Source organism: Aethalodelphis obliquidens, unplaced genomic scaffold (genome assembly GCF_003676395.1).
Source record: "Aethalodelphis obliquidens isolate GAN/ISIS:26980383/991018 unplaced genomic scaffold, ASM367639v1 scaffold18, whole genome shotgun sequence".
Taxonomy (NCBI): Eukaryota; Metazoa; Chordata; class Mammalia; order Artiodactyla; family Delphinidae; genus Aethalodelphis; species Aethalodelphis obliquidens.
In genome coordinates, this window is record NW_020837962.1 from 10440188 (window position 1) to 10457223 (window position 17036).

At 42.4% G+C, this 17036-nt stretch overlaps 1 protein-coding gene across 7 annotated transcripts in view; it reads left to right on the plus strand.

Annotated features, from left to right (window-relative positions):
• The window catches only part of CREBBP (CREB binding lysine acetyltransferase), a 150189-nt gene that overhangs the window by 78319 nt on the left and 54834 nt on the right, over positions 1-17036 (plus strand). The gene's annotated exons all lie outside the window — the stretch shown is intronic.

Sequence of the window (17036 nt, forward strand, 5' to 3'; positions counted from 1 at the left end):
CAGTTTTTACTTCTTTATTTCTTCTTCTGATCATCCCCCTGTAACTTGCCTGGATCTGCTTCTCTTCTTCCAGTAACATTTTGTTGCCAGGATTGCCCTGTTCCCGGCCATACAGACCCAGAACTTACAACAAAGCCCACTGCTCCCTTCACGTGGCTCCTGTCAGCCCTGGGGGCAGCAGGCCAGGATCCCCAGCCCTGCTCTTCTGTTCTCACCTGCCTTTCCTTTTCCAGTCCTCACTGGGAGGGCAGTAGCGTGCACTTCAGTACTGTTGATTGTCACCTGGGTTTGGTCAGTGACCTGGAGCACATTTTGGCTTCAGAGTAAGAGTGTTTGCTTTTCACAGACATTCTGTGTTTTGTAGTCTGAGAAACCCTGACCTAACATTTTCTTCCCTTTTCTTTTTTTAAATCTTCTCCAGGCCCACTTTTTCATCCTTTCTCCTTTACCCCCAACTTAGTGGCAGAATCCTTTCACTGCAGGTTCCTCTGCCTGCCTCTGCGGCTCCAGGGGACTGAATTCCTGAGAGTGGTGTGCTTGTCAAGGGCAGGTTCGGACCAGACTGGAAAGAGGCTTCTGGTTGCCTCCACCTGTGCCTGGGCTGGAGCCCTTTGGGCTAGGGAAGGATTCTCTCTCCCTTGGCGCTGTTGACGTTTGGGGTGCGATCTTTCTCTGTTGTGGGGGCCATCCTGTGTATTGTGGGATGTTTAGCAATATCCCTGGCCTTCACCCACTTGATGCTCACAGCCCTCTACCCCGACCCCCCAATAGTTGGCCCCAGTTGAAAGCCCCTGCTCCGGGGAATGGTTGGGGGAGGCAGTAGCAGTAACATCTCATCCTTCTGTCTGTGACATCTAATAGATAAAACCAGTTCTCTCCCCCTCTCCCCTCGCCTTGGCCTTATCAGGCTACCCGCATGGTGAACTGGGGAAGTATCTTGGTGTATGGGAGCCTAGCCACCACTTTTCCACAGGGGCATGGGTGGACTCTCGGAGAGATCCGCAGCTGGTGCCTTTGGAGTGAAGTCCTCAGACGTTTACCGCGGGGCTCGGGGCAGGCTTCACCAGGCCAGGTGACCCAGCCACGGCCTTCACGCTATTGGGCGCACAGGAACCAGAGGGAACTGACAGAGAAGCAGGGCAGCAAGTGCACATAATTTGCCTAGTATCTTTCTAAGTGCTTTCTCACCCTGTGTTTTACCTTATTCTTTCGACAGCCTCTTGAAAGACATCACTACACCTCCCATTTTACAGATGAAGAGGTTGAGGGTCTGAGGGCTTTCGGTTCATTCAGGGCTAGTAACTTCTTGTCTGCAAGGCCCAAAGCTCCTTCAGTATGTCCTGGTGTCATGTTTTAGTGGCTCCGAGCCCTTTGGGGTGTGTTTACATTGCTTATTTGCAGTTCCTCAAACATGTTTTGTTGTCTTCCTTGAGTTTTGTAAATTGTTTCTGGCCCCTTGGAGCCCAGAGATTTTTGTACAGTGAGGGAGAGCAGTTACCAAAGATCTAGATTTCTTTAATTAATAAAGGAGAAAAATTTGGAGCCTTGAACATATTTGTGTTTTTTGTCATGCTTTGGGGAGTGGTCTTTTAAAGCCCAGCTAGGTTCAGTGTGCCAAACAGTTGAGCTCAGGACTCTGATACCGAATCACCTGGTGCCCTGGTTGAGCTCTCTGTGGGACGATTGACACTTGGTCACTGGCCGAGGGACTCATGCTTGTTTCCTCTCCTAGAGGATTCCCGCAGCACTGGTGGTGCTCAGGAAGCGAGGGGATGTGGCCATTCCTTTAACTCGTCTCATTTGTTGAGCACCTTATCTGAGCCCAGGTGCATCTGGAGTGCTGGTGTGAGTTACATAGAGCTCACCCCTCTTTCGTGAAATTGGGGGTGGTGGTGATGGAAAACAAATAATTACAAATGCCAACTGCCCTAACAGGTCTGAGTAGCACGGAGAGGTTGAGGTTGACACAGGGACCTCCTTAGGTGGAGCCATCAGAGAGAAGGCCGCACCAAGTAGGGGGTTTTAAGGGCAAGATTGGAAGGATGAGCAGGAGCCGCGGAGACCCCAGGGCACTGGGAGAGCATTGGCTTGTGTAGGAGCCAGCAGAAGTCCAGTGGGAAGGGTGAGAGGAAAGCGGTGTGAAGTGGATATTGGGGGCTGGGCAGGAGCCGTCTCAAGGAGGGCCATGGGTGGCAGTGGCCACTGCAGTGCTCTAGGCTAGCGGAGATGGGGGCCTGGAGGCCATTGATTACAGAGGGGACGGGAGACCAGATGAGGTTTGCCACTAGAGTGGATATGTGGGGTCACCATGTGAGATGACTTGGTGGGAGGCAGGACCATTTACAGAGCTAGCGGAGGAACAGACTGGGAGAAGGGAGATGAAGGGGAGGGCATTCGTAATTCCACTTTAGACATGCTCCTCTTGAGATGATTGCGAGATGTGTAGGTGAAGAGGCCAGGCAGATGGGTAGACATACAAGTAGGGCAACCACTATCCATCGGGAGCTGGCAGTAAGCATGCTATGGTAGAAGGGCTGTGGAGTGGATGCCGTGGCTCAGAGGGGAGCACAGGAAGAGAGACCAGGCAGAGGAGGAACTGGCAAAGGGGACAGCAAGGGACTGATGTCACTGAAGCTGAGAGAGGAGATCGTTTGGACAGGCAGAGATGGTGGCTGCTGAGATGGTGAGTGAGATGAAGACCAAAGAGCATCGCTGGAATATTCAGGGGATCTGTGGGACGGTCAGGAAGCATGGAACATCTTCCGTGAGACTTAAGTGTGGCCCGTAGTCATGGAGACGTGTTGATCACCAAGGTCTGTGTGCTGCCTGGAGCTCCAAAAGGTTCAGAGACCCTATGGCAAATGGGGTCCTTTTGAGGGCATATATATCCCCAGGACAATATTCAAAAGCAAATACCACATCTCCCTAAATTTTCACATGGATTTCGTTGCAGCTGTGTCTTTGGCCATTTTATTTGTAATTTCTTAACTTTCTACAGATTTTTGAAGCTCGTAGAACTTTTACCATATTATTACATTGTATTTCATGATTGTAAGATGCAAATTTTTTTCACATTTGTAGCATCTTTGAAATCAGGATGTATTTTAGAAACAAACAAGTTTTAGGTCTAACAAGATGCAGTATGTGTACTAACTACGTTACTTGTTCATAATTGTAATTAATAAGAGTGACAACTATTAAATATATATTCACTATCCAGTTTTCTAGGATAGCTCACATGGATATAAAAATTTCAAAATTATGTAAATTTTACTGACAAGAACAGGTTTGGGCAGGGGTATAGGTTGGGTTGTCTTTTGTGGCCTGACTTCAAGGTCCATGTGGGCCTTCTCGAAGGAGAGATTTGCATGAGAGTGCGTGGGGTGGGGGAGAGTTGTTCAGGGCAGTCCCCTGGAAGAGGAGGCCACCTGATTCCTTGGTGACATTACCCTTCTTGCCATTTTCACCTGAAAAAGTCATAACACGGAGAGCAAGGGAGCATTTGCAGGAAGGAGGGAAATACATCATTTGGCACTGGATTTGTCAGGTCATTGCTGACCTTCATGATGGGTCTGGGATTGTTTTAAAGGAGCACTGTTTCGAAGTGGGACACATCTTGGGCTTATCTAATCTAAGAAAGTTTGGTGACCAAAGGGGCCTCATCATCAGTTTCTCTCACAGAGTCTCCTGTGGGGCTCCCCAGTGCGGTCTCCTACAAGGGTTCTTTCTTTCTTTTTTTTTTAACATCTTTATTGGAATATAATTGCTCTACAATGGTGTGTTAGTTTCTGCTTTATAACAAAGTGAATCAGCCATACATACACATATATCCTCAGATCTCCTCCCTCTTGCGTCTCCCTCGCACCCTCCCTATCCCATCCCTCTAGGTGGTCACAAAGCACCGAGCTGATCTCCCTGTGCTATGTGGCTGCTTCCCACTAGCTATCGATTTTACATTTGGTAGTGTATATATCATGTCACTCTCTCAGTTCGTCCCAGCTTACCCTTCCCCCTCTCCGTGTTCTCAAGTCCATTCTCTACGTCTGCGTCTTTATTCCTGTCCTGCCTCTAGGTTCTTCAGAACCTTTTTTTCTGTTTTTTAGATTCCATATATATGTGTTAGCATGCAGTATTTGTTTTTCTCTTTCTGACTTACTTCACTCTGTATGACAGACTCTAGGTCCATCCACCTCACTACAAACAACTCATTTTCGTTTCTTTTTATGGCTAATACTCCATTGTATATATGTGCCACATCATCTTTATCTATTCATCTGTCGATAGACACTTAAGTTGCTTCCATGTCCTGGCTATTGTAAATAGAGCTACAGTGAAGACTGTGGTACATGAATCTTTTTGAGTTATGGTTTTCTCAGGATATATGCCCAATAGTGGGGTTGCTGGGTCATACGGTAGTTCTATTTTTAGTTTTTTAAGGAACCTCCGTACTGGTCTCCACAGTGGCTGTATCAATTTACATTCCCACCAACAGTACAAGAGGGTTCGCTTTTCTCCACACCCTCTCCAGCATTTATTGTTTGTAGATGTTTTGATGATGGCCGTTCTGACCGGTGTGAGGTGATACCTCATTGTAGTTTTGATTTGCATTTCGCTAATGATTAGTGATGTTGAGCATCCTTTCGTGTGTTTGTTGGCAATCTGTATATCTTCTTTGGAGAAATGTCTATTTAGGTCTTCTGCCCATTTTTGGATTGGGTTGTTTGTTTTTTTGATATTGAGCAGCGTGAGCTGCTTGTAAATTTTGGAGATTCATCCTTTGTCAGTTGCATCGTTTGCAAATAATTTCTCCCATTCTGAGGGTTTCTTTTCATCTTGTTTATGGTTTCCTTTGCTGTGCGAAAGCTTTTAAGTTTCATTAGGTCCCATTTGTTTATTTTTGGTTTTATTTCCATTTCTCTAGGAGGTGGGTCAAAAAGGATCTTGCTGTTATTTATGTCATAGAGTGTTCTGCCTATGTTTTCCTCTAAGAGTTTTATAGTGTCTTGCCTTGCATTTAGGTCTTTAGTCCATTTTGAGCTTATTTTACAAGGGTTATTTCTAATAGAAAGTTCATACGTGTTGGGGTTTTTTGTTATGTTGTTGTTTTGAGAAAAACTAAGAACTGTATTATGGAGACTTTGCCATTCTTAAAGTTGTAATGGAGGAAAATCATCAATAGTGCTGCTTATTAAAATTGCTCACAGAAGAATAAAATAAAATAGCTCATGAGAATGGTGTTAGGATTTTGGTCGTGTGTCAGAGAATTTGAACTTGGAGGCTTTGGACGAGGCCCCCAGGCAGCTGCTGATTCATGTCTCTAAAATGAAGGAAAGTGTCGCTAGTACTGACTATCCATGCAGAGGAGGGTTGTAGAACTGTGTTCTGTGTCCTGCCAGAATAACAAAGATGTGGGATAGTGCCATTAGCTACGGCTCTTCCAGGGCAAGCTGTGTGTTTTGGGGTTAGTCCTCTCTGTTTCTCAGCATGTCAGTGGACCCACTGCATCAATGGGACTGATTCTTGGGCCCCTCCCTGCCCTCCTGGTTCAGAATGCCTTAGAAGAGGGTGAGGAATCTGTGTTCTTGTCTGTCACTGTTATTTGTGAAACTTTAGTTTTTTTCTCAGTTTTCCAGTGTATGCCACCTACTTCCCTGTAAGGCGGTTCAGGATAATTGCCAAATAGATGGACTTGTTCTTTCTTTTGCACTGGAACTGCAGCTTTAAATAAGCTCCTCCAGTGATTTTGATGTAGATTAGTCTTTGAGAGCCACTGTCCCCTGCAGTGTCAGTGACCTGATGCCCGGCTGCCCCACTGTGGAGTGGGCTACTTTGTTAGTCTTGAGTCCACTTCAGTACTTCAGAAGGCTTCCCTGTCTCCCTCCACCTTTTCTGTCTTATTCTCTTATGATTTTCTGTCCTCCATGTCCAGTTTCTGATCACTGAGGGAGCAAGACTTGAACTGATTGAACTTTGTGAACCCAAGGGTCTCCTCTTTGTTGTTGTCTTTGATTGGCTCATCTCACAGTTTTAGTTGCCCTGCGGAGATGCTGATGTTCGCATACCATTGTCCACTAGCTCCTTGTACTTCACAAGCATGAATTTAAAATCACTGGTGGTCTAGTATTTCCCTCTACCCTAGGACTGGGGAGAGTGCTTCCCGGCACTCTCGTCCTTCTCTGGAAACGACGAGTGAAGAGTCTTGTCAGCTCTTCACCGTGAGAGCAGTTTCTGTATAAAATCACTCTGTGGCTATGAATTATGCCTCAGTAATTGAATTGGAAAACAGGGGACAAGGTTGGGAAGTGAGCGTTTGCCTGTAATTATTAGCCATCCAAGTGTTTTTGTAATTTTAGGAGTTTACCTTTCGTATTCTCAACTTATTGCCTTCACCTGTAACTTGAAGATCTCTGAGAAAATGTGTATGTGAGGCCTTTGAAGAATAACTTTTAGTTCTAAAATTCTTATTAGTACCTGTATAAATCCTTTCTACTGTTTTAACTCATCCCCTTTTGTTTTGGTAATAAATATAAGCTGGGAAACATAGACTAAGCTCAAAATATGATGTGTTGCGAATATCAGGAAACTATAAATGGAGAAAAATTAACAGTATTCTTTGATATTAGGAACCAACTGTACGTATTTGCAAGTACTCAATCAAGATCATTTAACTTCTTTCCAAGATGAGTTTCCATTAACCAACAGTGTCTTTTCTAGGGTCTAATTAGTGTAGCCTTTTCTTCAATGAAACTTTCTGGGTAAAACAACATAAATTATCTCCAGAGACATTCAGCCCTCTCACTTCATGTAAAGTAGAGACTCAGTAGGAAGATTCTTCATGTCCAAACAAGCTGCGCCCACCACATACTAGTGTTGGAATTTCTGCCTGCTCGATAGCAGCAAATACAGGTGTTTCTGGAAAATGAAGTGACCATTTTAAGAAGACCTCAGTAGACACCTTAAAAGACTGTATTAAAAGAATTAAAAATTAAAAAAAAAATTTAATAAAAAATATATTTTTTAAAAGGAAGAAGAACTCAGTAGATAGCACATTTAATGGATCTGGAAGGAGATAGTCGTAGCTACCAAAAATGTAAGTGCAATACTGTGTCTGAAGAGCCAGGAACCACAACAGTCTTTTTGCAGCCCTAATTACCCTAACTTCTTTTTACTTTTTTCCACAATTATCTGAAATGGCCCTAAGGCTCAAGTCACCAAAAACGAATTTTTCAGTTAAATGATTAATTTGCCAAGTTATCAAAAACTTACTGTAATAAATGTTCTTGAAGAATATGTTCGTATATATTGATGGTCAAGAAGATTATTCCTTAAAAGTTTTTAGTAGATTGGTAATTCTCATTCGGTGAATGGGCCTGATGCTGTGAAGACCCCTTAACTCAGTTAAGACCTGCTGGTCTGGTTGGCCTGTCACCTTGGCTGTTGGAATAGATTCAGCAGCTTTTACCTTTTAGGGTTTCTTTGCACAGGTGCATTTGACCACTCAGCCCTCCATGGCAGACCGACTCTCTGGGTCGGAAGGAGTGACCTTAGGGCAGGGGAGAGAGTGGGTCTGTCCAGTTGTCAGTCCTGTGCCTTGGCCCTCTGGCTCACCCATCGAGTTTTCTTTCTTGACTTAGCCATTTGTTTTCTGCTGTGAAATCACAGCATTTCTGATTTGGAAGATTGCTTAGAAATCATTCTGGTCCAGCTTGCTCATTTTAAATTATTTCCCTATTGAATTTAAATCTTAAATTGGAAGGTAATCTTATTTTTTTTAATCAACAAACACCAAGCAAGAAGGAGAAAACACAGAAACATTATTCCTTCTATCTAAACAACTATGTTCGGTTTCTTACCAATTGATCTTTATCATCTCAGGTGATTATCACTTCTTCCTAGTTTGATAGCTCTGCATTTAATGAGCATATTCTTTATTTTATGACTGCAAAGCTTTGTGTACCCAGCTGTTCTAGGGTCCTTCTGGGGGAATCAGAACAAGCAAATATTGCAGAACAACGCTTTGTCCCACCTGGTATTTGCTTTCTTGTCATTTTCTGACTTTTAAGTGGAGGTTGGGAAGAAGTAAAGTTTCCAGGTGGGCCAGGGGAGTATGTCAGAGGAGTGTGGGTCTGGAGTCCATCAGTAATGTAGAATGTCTGGGCCAGGTTGATCCTGAAGGGCCATATCTAGGAATCCAGCCCGACATGAATTGGGGGCAGTGGTTATGTGGCAAGAGGAAGCAGTTTCATTCCCTCTTCTGTCTTGGTCAGTGTCTGCTTCTTACTGTTTGCATTACAGAGTCCTTTGCAGACATTATAATCTGTTCTTGGACGCTTCATGGAAAATAACTTCCTTTTCTAGAAAGAATGCCAGAATAAACTTTATTATACATACTCCTTGTGCATATCTGTGATTCTATCCTTAGGATAGAATAAAGGGCATTTTAAAAAATGGGGTTGGTGCTGATTACTCAAACCTATGTAACAATAGCGCAACCCTAATAAAAATACATCAAACTCCTTTAAAAATTAAGGAATACACCACAATAAATATAAAATGTTTGCGTTTCAAGGTCGTGTGATGGACAGGGGTGTAAATGACGGTTGAGTTATGGTGACAAGTGACACATGCAAAGAGCAAAGATCTAGCAAAGACTGAAAAGGGGTGAGTGGGCTGTACCCTCCACAGCCCTTAGATCATGTGCTTTGTGTTCATCTGCTGTTTTTCATCGTTCAAAATGCTGACAGGCAGGGGTGGGGGGGTCATGATTGCACCAATGTGACTCCCACGCCGTGGTAACCTCCCCCTTCCATGATTAGGAATTGCATGTGATCTGATGGGAATTACTGAAATGCAAATTTCATACATTTTAAGGCCTTTAATGATACTGTTATATTGCCTTCCAAGAAAAGCCACGAACCAGGTCACTAGTATCGCACAGTGCTCCCAAGGCTGGGGATTATCACTCTGTCCTTTGATAGGAGGAAGTGGTGTGTTATTATTTTGATTTGCATTTCTTGATTACTGGTAAGAATTAAAGTACTTATGTTTAGTATGCTTTTATTTTTTGAGTTGCTTAGTTCCTGTCCTTGGCCAGTTTTTCTGTTAGATTCTCTTAGAATGCTTTATAAAGCAAGGTGGGCAACCCTCTGACAAGGTGGGCAGCAGGAGGGTTAAAAGGTGGGCAGTCTACTGCTAGATCCCCCTCTCCACCACTGCCCAGTGCCACTTTGGACCCTGAGTTAGTCCTCCCTTGGGGGTGGGTGGGTGGGTATTAAATGAACTGATGCTGTTGGGCACTGAACACAGAGCCTGGCACAAAGTCCTTGAGAAATAAAGACTGGCCAAGGAGAGGAAAAAGAATAATACCTGCAGTGTTATTTGCTTTGTCTTGTGTGTTTCAGATATTTTTCCTAGTTTGTTGGTTGCTATTACAGTGGCCTGGCCCTGGCGCTTTTCCATTATGCATGGCTGCCGCTGCATCAGAATCACCTGTGGCCCTTTTGCTCTTAAATGTTTTGTTTTATTCTAACTGTAAAAGTACATACACGTTCATTTTGGAAAATCTTTAAAAAGTAGAAAGCTAAATATAATAAAGCACTCCCTGTGGAACTTTAACAAATAGAAATGCCTCTGGCTCCGCCCCAGATTTGTGAATCATAGTCCCTGGGAGGGACAAATGGGAAATCTGTATTTGAAGAGGTTTTACTAGGGATTGGTTAGGAACCACTGCTTTATTTACATATTTTTATGAAGGCCTTTACCACTTTTGCATTACAAAATATTCATTTAATACTTTCTAGTACCTTTACAATTTTATTTTTTTTTATTATTATTTTTTTTTGTGGTACGTGGGCCTCTCACTGTTGTGGCCTCTCCTGTTGCAGAGCACAGGCTCCGGACTCGCAGGCTCAGCAGCCACGGCTCACGGGCCCAGCCGCTCCGCGGCATGTGGAATCTTCCTGGACCGGGGCACGAACCTGTGTCCACTGCATCGGCAGGCGGACTCTCAACCACTGTGCCACCAGGGAAGCCCTACAATTTTATTTTTTATATTTAATTGTTCATTGTTTTCTACTGATTCTTCTGATCCCTCCCAAAGTGGAATGTTTTTGTTTATAAAAATAGTGGACACTTGTAAAACATTCAAACAATACATAATTATAAACACGATCGCACCCCTGCCCAGAGCTAACCACCAAATAATCTTAACAAAGTTTTTCTAAGAACAGGTACAAAATATAAAGTTAATAAAGAAAAACCAAATGACTTTATGGTACTATTTTATAACTTTCCTTTGTAGCTTAACATGTTATAGACAGCTTTTCATGAGAGCATGAAGGTCTACATTATTATTGTTACTAATTTCGTTTGCCTCAATCATTTTGCTATATCTCACAATTTTGGGTGGGTCAAGGATTTGGTTAGGGCTTGGCTTTGGGCCCTTATGTACCATGTGGCTTTGACTGGGGTCACTTGAGGTCCACCTTACTTTTCATGACTGCATATGATTTCATGAGGTCTGTAGCCATAATTTTTTTTAATTAGTCCACCTTTGATAGGCATTTAGGAGTTTTCCAGTATTCAGTGATTTAATCAAGGCGTGGTGGCTGTCTTTGTACATACATTTTAGCACACTAGTCCGGTTACTTCCCTAATAATAAGTTATAAGAAGTAGAACTACTGGATCAAAAGAAATGCACATTTTTCTTTTTGATACATGTTGCTTTCCAGAGTTGTACTAAATTGCATTATCACCAAAATCTCTGAAAATTGCTGTCTCTGTACCCTCATTGATACCATTTTTTTTTATCTTGGTCATATTGATAGGTGAAAGATGTCTCTTTGTTCTCATTTCATTTCTTTGATGCTTAGTGAGATAGAACTCATTTTAAAACAGCTTTACTGAGATATAATTCATGTCCCATACAGTGTTCCTTCCCCCTTTTAAAGTGCACAATTCGGTGGCATTCAGTGTATTGTGTGACCATCACCAACCACAATTTTTTATTTTTAAATTTTTTTCTTTTTTGATTAATTAATTTATTTTTTGGCTGAGTTGGGTCTTCATTGCTGCACACGGGCTTTCTCTAGTTGCAATGAGTGGACGCTACTCTTCGTTGCAGTGAGTGGGCTTCTCATTGCAGTGGTTTCTCTTGTTGCGGAGCACGGGCTCTAGACGCACGGGCTTCAGTAGTCGAGGCACATGGGCTCAGTAGTTGTGGCTCTCAGTCTCTGGAGCCGCTGCAGGCTCAGTAGTCGTGGCACACGGGCTTAGTTGCTCCACGGCATGTGGGATCTCCCGGACCAGGGCTTGAACCCGTGTCCCCTGCGTTGGCAGGCAGATTGTTAACCACTGTGCTACCGGGGAAGTCCGCCAACCACAATTTTAGAGCATTTTCATATCCCAGAAAGAAACTCTGTACTTTTAGCAAGTTCCTTCCATTTCCCCCAGACCTTCAGCCAGATGCAACCACTAATCTATTTTCTGCCCCTATGGATTTACCTATTCTGGACATTTCATAGAAATGGAATTATACAATATGTGGTCATTTGTGACTGGCTGTTTCCACTTAGCACGATGTTTTTGAAGTTCATTCATGTTGTAGCATGTACTGGTACTTCCTTTTTTGTGGTTGGATTATATTGCATTTTGGATATATCACTTTTTTCCATTCATCAGTTGATGGGCGTTTAAGTTCGTTCCACTTTTTTGGCTGTTAGGAATAATGCTGCTACAAACATTTGTGTACATGTTTTTATGTGAACATATGTTTTCAATTCTCTTGGGTGTATATGCTTAGGAGGGGAATTGCTGGGCCATATGGTAACTCCAGGTTTAACCTTTTGAGGAACTGCCAGAGTGTTTTCCAAAGTTGCTGTTCCATTTGACGTTCTCACCAGTAGAGTGTGTGAGAGTCCCGTTTTTCCACATGCTCACCAACACTTGTTACTGTCTCGTTTTTTTAATTGTAGCTACCTAGTGGGTGTAAAATGGTACCTCAGTGTGGTTCTGATGATGGCTAATAGTGCTGAGCGTCTTTTCATGTGCTTATTGTCCATTTGTATATCTTCTTTGGGAAAATGTCTGTTCATATCCTTTGTCCATTTAGAAAAATTAGGTTCTTTTTATTTTTTAATCATTAGTTGTAAGTGTTTTTTTAATACAAGTGCCTTATCACATCTATGATTTGCAGATGTTTTCTCCCATTCTCTGGGTTGTCTTTCACTTTCTTGATGGTATCTTTCAAAGCATAACAGCTTTTTATTTTAATGAGGTCCAATTTATTTTTCTCATTGATGTGGTTTGTGCTTTTGGTGACATATCTAAGAATCCATTACCTAATCCAAGGTCATGAAGGTTTACTCCTATGATTTTTTTTCTAAAAGTTTTATGGTTTTAGCTCTCATATTTAGGCCTTTGATTCATTTTGAGTTTTTTTTTTTTTTTTTTGGTGGTACGCAGGCCTCTTACTGTTGTGGCTTCTCCCGTTGCGGAGCACAGGCTCCGGACGCACAGGCCCAGCGGCCATGGCTCACGGGCCTAGCCGCTCCACGGCATGTGGGATCTCCCCGGACCGGGGCACAAACCTGTGTCCCCTGCATTGGCAGGCGGACTGTCAACCACTGCGCCACCAGGGAAGCCCCATTTTGAGTTAATTTTTGAGTATGATGTGAAGAAGGGGTCCACCTTCATTCTTTAGCATGTGGATATCCAGTTGTCCTATCCTTTTTATCCCTGTTGGTTGGAAAGACTATTCTTCTCTCCATTTAGTTGTCTTGGCTCCGAGGTGTAGAACGTTTTTTATGTTTGTTGTTTATTTGTTTTGTGAGGTATCTGTACATTTTTTTTTTGCCCAACTTTTTAATGGAGTAGTATCTTTCCCCCCCCCCCCCCGAGTTCTTTATATAATAAAAAGTGCCACAACCTTTCTGGAAAACAATTTAGCAACATATATAAGGAGCTTTAATAATGGCCCTATCTTTTGACTCACTGTTTCCACTTCCCAAAAACAACCATTTTCCCTGTTTTTCACTTTTTAAATTTTGCTGTTTTTCTTTATGTTAAGTTTTTCTTATTGTCCTGCTAAAAGTATTTTTTCCTAGTATTTTTATCCATTTTAATCTACTTTATTCACTTTAATTCACCTGGAATTTATTTTATATTTTAAGATGATACAAGGATCAAAGATTGCCGCCACAGCCGTCCAGTTTAAAATACCACCTGTATAATACACTAATTTTATATGTACATGTATCTTTTTCTAGACTTATGTAAAGAAATCTATAGCTTTATAGTTTTGGTATCTGGCAGGATAGATTTCTCCTTCATTCTTACTGTTTTTCAAAATTTTCTTGGCTATTGCAAAAATAAATTTGCATAAAATTATAAATTACTTTGGGGGGAATATGCAGGTTTTGTTCTATATGTTTAAAGGGAGGTTCTTGTCTAAGCGCTTTTTTTCCATTCTCCATGCCCGCCTGGACAGTGGGGACTGAGCAGGGAAGTTGGTAGAGTCTGAAGGCTGCTTCTGACAGATTTCTGCAGGAGTTCATACACCTCTTCTGTCTTGTTGAACACCAGTCTGAGAGAGGAGGAACTTAAATGCACCCTAAGTTTGTAAGCACTTTGCAAACTGGAATAGCCTTGAGCAAGTACGTGGAGTTATATGGGGAAGGCCAAACACAGGGACACGAGACATGTCTTCTCTTCCATTTTGCTGCAGACTCATCTTCACCATCCATTATGTTTTTTGAGACACATGTAAGCAGTGTGTAGAGCTTATTAAGCATCTACAGATAGACAAAGTAAAGACCAAGGTTTGAATGTGCTGTATAGTTTCCAGCCATGCTATTTCTACATGTTGAGGTTTCAATATACTGTCACGTATAGCTCAAAATATGCTATATTAAGAACATCCCAGATGAGAAGCAATGTGTTAATCTTTAATAACTTTAAAAAGTCTTTTTTTTTTTTTGTGCTACGCGAGATTCTCACTGTTGTGGCCTCTCCCGTTGCGGAGTACAGGCTCTGGACGCACAGGCTCAGCGCCCATGGCTCACGGGCCTAGCTGCTCCGCAGCATGTGGGATCTTCCCGGACCGGGGCACGAACCCATGTCCCCTGCATCGGCAGGCGGACTCTCAACCACTGCACCACCAGGGAAGCCCCTAAAAAGTCTTTCATAATTTAATCATAAGGTTGAGATTTTTACCAGATTTTTGTATGAAACATATTTTTTTGTATGTAGCATTTCTGTATTTTAAGAAATGGGAGGAGGACAACTGGCTGGATTCTTCAAGTCAGTGCCATGAGAAAATGGAGGAGGGGGCAGGAGATGAAGAACTTTAAAGACAATAACCAGATGTAGGGTTTAGGTCTGAATTGGGTCTTGATTTGTGCAGACCAGCTCTAAAAGACATTTTGGGGGCAAGTAGAGAAATTTATATAGGGACTAGATATTAACAGATATTAAAGAATCCTTCATTTTGGGCTTCCCTGCTGGCACAGTGGTTAAGAATCCGCCTGCCAATGCAGGGGACATGGGTTCGAGCCCTGGTCCGGGAAGATGCTACGTGACACAGAGCAACTAAGCCCATGTGCCACAACTACTGAGCCTGTGCTCTAGAGCCCGCAAACCACAACTGCTGAGCCTGAGTGCCGCAACTACTGAAGCCCACGCGCCTAGAGCCCATGCTCCGCAACTAGAGAAGCCACAGCAATGAGGAGCCCGCGCACCACAATGAAGAGTAGACCCTGCTCGCTGCAACTAGAGAAAGCCCAGGCGCAGCAATGAAGACCCAACACAGCCAAAAATAAAAACAAATAAATATATAAATTTATTTTTTAAAAAAATCCTTCTTTTGTTAGATGTGATAATGGTATCCTTTCCTCTCTATTTTTCCATACGTTTGAAATTTTTATAAATGCAGAAGAGACCTAAACAAGGATCATCTTATATTTCTCATATTCTTCTATTCCTATTGATTTCCTCTTGGACTTTCTAGTCCATGGGAATAAGTTGATCAGTTCTGAAACATTTAACATTGATACTGAATGCTGCTGGGGGCATAGTCACAGGCTATTGGAGCTTTATTTTAAAGTACCAGAAAAAAAGGAGAGGGTACAGTTTATGCCCAATCATGGGAGATTGTATAAACAAGTGTATAGTCACATGTTCACTACACATCATACTACAACTTAATGGTATGGGACAGAACCTGGAGTAAATACGAAGCCAGATGGTTCATGCATACACATGTGCATAGGAAAAAAGACTGGAAGAAGAAAAACCTGTCTGTGCTTCAGTAGTGGACTCCTGGCTGTCAGGATTTCACATGTTAATTATTTCCTTAGTTCTTTTGCTTTCCACATTTTCTACCGGGTGCATATATTGTTTATATAATCAGGGAAAAAACAGACATAAGGAAAAGAGGCTGTTTTCTCTACCAGTCAGGAAGCTCGACCTCTCAGCTTGAACTTTGTTTTTGCTTTGGATCCTGGTTAGGCTTCCAGGGGTTGTGCTCCTGAGCAAAGCCAGGCGGTTTTTCTACACACTTATTTTCTGAGTTCTCATCACGATAAAACCAAAGCACAAAACCCTGTAACTTTTTAAAAATGAGCTTTGGTTCATTAAGAAATAATTTTATACTTGGTTTTCCCCTAATTGCAGGTGTATAGTTTTGATTCTTAATTTGGAAAATCAGAGTGGTGGTGTACTTCATGGGAGGCACTGAGTGTTGTGAAATCAGGCGAGGAGTGTGAATGTCAGAGCAGAAGATAGAAATCCCTGAACTATGGATTATATTGTTGCATATTAGGAACATTACATTTCTCTGATTTCACAAGTTTCTTTAGTAAATTTGTGTGAAGAATGTTGGTAGTTAGTAAAGAGTAAGAAGGTGGTCTCCACAGGTCACCTTTTCCATGTTCTTTGCAGTTAAGAGATATGGTTGGTCTGGCCTATTACTTTGAAAGGCTGAGAGCAGCTAAACTCTATTTTTGAAACTTTAGCAGATCATCTAATACTTTTAGAAAAAATATTGTCAGATGTCTGCGTAGAAATTTTAATGGAAGGCAAGCATTTGATAAGCATTAACAATTGTACTGGGTGGTTGTATTCAAGATAAGTGCTGTCTTATTCTCTTTTTTAAAAAAAAACTTTTTATTTTATTTATTTATTTTTTGGCTGCGTTGGGTCTTCATTGCTGCGCATGGGCTTTCTCTAGTTGTGGCGAGTGGGGGCTACTCTTCATTGCGGTGTGCAGGCTTCTCATTGTGGTGGCTTCTTTTGTTGTGGAGCACGGGCTCTAGGTGCTCGGGCTTCAGTAGTTGCGGCACATGGGCTCAGTAGTTGCAGCGCACAGGCTCTAGGGCGCAGGGGCTTCAGTAGTTGTGGCATACAGGCTCAGTAGTTGTGGCTTGCAGGCTGTAGAGTGCAGGCTCAGTAGTTGTGGCGTACAGGCTTAGTTGCTCCATGGCACATGGAATCTTCCCGGACCAGGGATCGAACCTGTGTCCCCTGCATTAGCAGGCAGATTCTCAACCACTGTGCCACCCGGGAATTCCTGTCTTATTCTTTTAGGAATGCTGCAAGTATTGTCCCTCTGGTCACAAGATTATGAAATCCAAAGGGTGGCTCTGATTCTTATGCTCCATCAGATATTCGCAGTGGGTTGTGATTGGTCAGGCCTTGACAATCTTTTTAATTAGGTTGAATCATATGAAATTGCCAATGTTTGGTCATTTGGGCCTAGAGAAACAACAGTTTCATATGGTTGAACCTAATATAGTAACAGCTTTTCGTGCACTTGTGTGTATTGTAGAGTGAATTGGGTTTTTGTTACTACAGTTTAGAATAAGCATTGCTTTCTTGCTCTCAGATGATCATACAAAAGTGAACTTTAACCAGCCTTGCTTCTGAGTTGGTTTATTTCTGTGCCTCTGGATCTTCCTTAAAGTTGCCAATGAGCTAAAGAGAACCTCACCAGCTGCCTTCTCTCTGTGGCTGATACTATCCATCAGCTTTAACATTAGTT